This window comes from Lonchura striata, chromosome 14 (genome assembly GCF_050655825.1).
Source record: "Lonchura striata isolate lonStrDom1 chromosome 14, ASM5065582v1, whole genome shotgun sequence".
Classification (NCBI taxonomy): domain Eukaryota; kingdom Metazoa; phylum Chordata; class Aves; order Passeriformes; family Estrildidae; genus Lonchura; species Lonchura striata.
In genome coordinates, this window is record NC_140716.1 from 4,188,723 (window position 1) to 4,192,035 (window position 3,313).

The 3,313-nt window shown below is 38.3% G+C and overlaps 1 protein-coding gene across 10 annotated transcripts in view; it reads right to left on the minus strand.

Annotated features, from left to right (window-relative positions):
* SDK1 (sidekick cell adhesion molecule 1) overlaps nt 1-3,313 on the minus strand; it is a 378,688-nt gene that overhangs the window by 205,363 nt on the left and 170,012 nt on the right. The window lies entirely within an intron of this gene.

A 3,313-nucleotide genomic window follows, 5' to 3' on the forward strand; every position in this document is an offset into this window, starting at 1 on the left:
AATACTGCCAATGCAGAGGCAAGGAATTACAGCAACAAACTAAGAAATAATTCCTAAATGCAGTATTTATGTTAAAACAGTTTTATTTTTCTCCCCAGGTTTCCAGCAGCTTCAATTCTTACTTAATGCAGCTTAATTATCACACAACTCTTCTCCTTTTTTTTTTCTTATTTTGATCTGTTTGCTCTTTTAAAAAATTATTACACTTTAAGCAGCAAGAGTTAGTGCAGCTGATATAAGAACTTGAATGTGCTTAAATCCCAGCTCCTGGGTGTTATCTTGCTGAACCACACCGAGGTGTGGCTGGATGTGCTACACCAGCACTTCTCAGGCAAATAGAAAAAAACAGACTTTCAAGACAAAATACACGTCTCGGTCAATAACAGAAAGAGAAGACCCAGAATAAAATAAGACAATTTTCTCCAGCCTCCTCTTCCTATAAAACTCATACAGCATTCAAGATATTTATAAGCAGGGTGTCTGTTTTTCTTCCCTCTCCATTTTATGGTATAATCAACACTTTGAACTCCACTTGTGCCATCACCAGCTGTTGCCATGGACATTTCTGGCAACCACAGGCAGAAAAAATAGAGGATTTTTTTTTTTTTAATACAAATGGGTTATTTAAACAAAACATTGCAGTTAAAAAGTACCATAGGTTGTTGATTTACACAGCTGGCTGACTTCGCTGACAGTAAGCACAAAGACTATTTGTAATAATTTGGGATTTTATAGTTCAATTTTCAGAGACAGACATGAATATTGCTTCCCTTTATGATAGTTCTCCTGAATTGATTATTTAAGGTGCTGTGGGGTTTTTTTTAAACACTGATTTGTTCCCCTTTCCTTCACTGTGGGAGGAAAACTTGTGTTATTAAATTATATCTTCATTTCGGATAAAACATGTCAGCATAATGGTATGTGCTCTAGTGCTTTGTGGTGAAGAGTGGAAGGGTTTCCTGTTGAATATTGTATATTCATACCATTACTTCACTGAGATACATTTGTTTTTATTCTGAGTACATAAGCCATGGCTGTGAACTGCACTAACTATAAAACAAATTAGCAGCATCGTGGCCCTGTCACAGGGCAATGCCCTGAAGGGATAATTGATCATGCAACAACGACAAAGGAAACGTCAACCTCTTAACAGCATATTTAACACATGTATTTAGATGTGCCACAATTGTGCCTACTTAAATGCTCCCAACTTTCCTTTATTAATGTTCCTGAATGCCCCAGCATCATCTCTGCCTTTTTAATTCCTCATTTCACACATATCTCGTTCAGAACCATCTCCATTTTCACATAGGTGTAGCTGAAAACAAGATTTGGCACAGCTAGTTTTGAGAACACCTAGTCTCACGGACTCAGAAATCTGTAACACAGCAACTGAAAGAGCCACACCATTTGGAAATAAAAGCTCAAAACTTGGGCTGGTCAATGTACTTGCTCAGTTTTCTCAGATGAAAAACTCCTTCAGCAGCAAAATACATGCACATGAGTATATTTAAAACTGATTTCCAGAGTACACAGAGCAGGGATAGCAAGCCTCTGTCTGGAACCAGCAAACCTCATGGCAGCTGATTTTCATCACTGAAGATGAAACCACAGGTGGAAGACCTCAAGAGGCCAGTACCTGCAGTGGCTACTTCTTATTGTATGAACCAAAGGCTTTGCTTTCCTTTTAATGCCAGAAAAATATAACTCCAGCTTAAACCCAGCAAAATAAATATCCAGCTGTACCACACTTGCTCTACAAGAGAGAGGAACAGCATCAACCTGGCCACTCAGCGCCTTCAGGTGATAATAAACCCCTGAAGGGATAGGAGAAACTGTACAAGACATAACTTGTAGGAAGGAATCTTGTACTTCAGGACTAACAGCCTGATAGCCCCTTAGTTTTTAGATCCATTACCCTTCCTTTTAATGGTACCAGATCTTTAAAAAAAGAGAAAGGATAAGGTAAAAAGTGGCCACTGACCCAAGCATCAACCTCTGCTGCTGCCAGAGAGCAGCAGCACTACAGCTATTTATTTAGACAAGTTTTACTATGAAAGATAATTAAAGATTTAGAGGCACGGATCGATACAACAGCAAACACTATCTATGTACAGCCCTGCAGTTTGCCAAGACCAGCATTTGTGTTACTGCTGCAGATCCATCATACAGGGCTATTACAGTGTCTCAGGTTTGCTGTCTACATCAAAATAAGGATTTTTGTGGGGTCATTTCTACTCACACACCATTAGGACACATACTACTGCTGTGCAGCAGAAATTGAGCACAGGCCCTGGAGCCAGGTAAATCTAGGTTGGGTTATCAAGCCTTGGCTGAGTTATTCAGCCTTTCAGTCTCTATGTTTTGCCAAGAGAGAAAAAGGATAGCACATGTATATGTTTCTTTTTAGGCAGGAAAACTATATCTAGAGGCTTAAATAGTTAATACCTGTGGCACTCAAAAGACGTAGAAGATTATTAAATCTTAATACTCTTAACTTCCCCTTGCATTTCAGTTTGACTGTCAGGCATTTATTACAACTTCAGGCAAAGCACTGATGTTCAACTCCTTTAAAATCTCCTTAGCTCAACACCAGGCAGGTGAGCACTGCTTTCCAAACACCAGAATTCCAAGGAATTGCACAACTTCCTTCAGCAGAACCCCCTCGTACTGGGTACAGATGCACTCAGTAACAAACACACAGACTCCACCAAATCCTGGCTATTACTGAGAGTGATTCAGAAGTTGAAACTTCTAGCAACTCAATCACACTTACTTTTTTAAATGTCCTTTTAATGTCCACACTGCAAATGCTTCCATACACTTCATGTTAGCAACATTAAAACATAAAAACCACAGGTTAAAGAGAAGAAATAAGCAAAAATTAAAAAGGAAGCAGTAGCTCCTTATTTCTATCACAAATACACCATGTATTGACCCAAAGTCAAAGCCAGGTTGGATTCATGCAACCAAATGTTGAACAAACAGATGAGGCCAACCACTGGAAATCAGAGAAGCATTTTCTGTTGTGATTTCTGCCCAAACATGTTTTCCTGTCAATAGTGTGTCAAACAGCACAGTAAACTATAGGAAACAATTGTTTTATCAATAGAACTTTTTATCTTTTAAGGAAGGGGTACATTACAGTCTAAAAATACAAATGGATAGTTTTTCAAAAATAAAAGGAGGGATATTTTCAGTTAATGAATCAAACATACACAAAGCTGTTGTGTAGCAAAGATATGGAATTCTAAAAGGTGGAAAGCAAAGTTATGAGGAGATTTATGTAAGAAACTGAGAACTATTCTTGTAC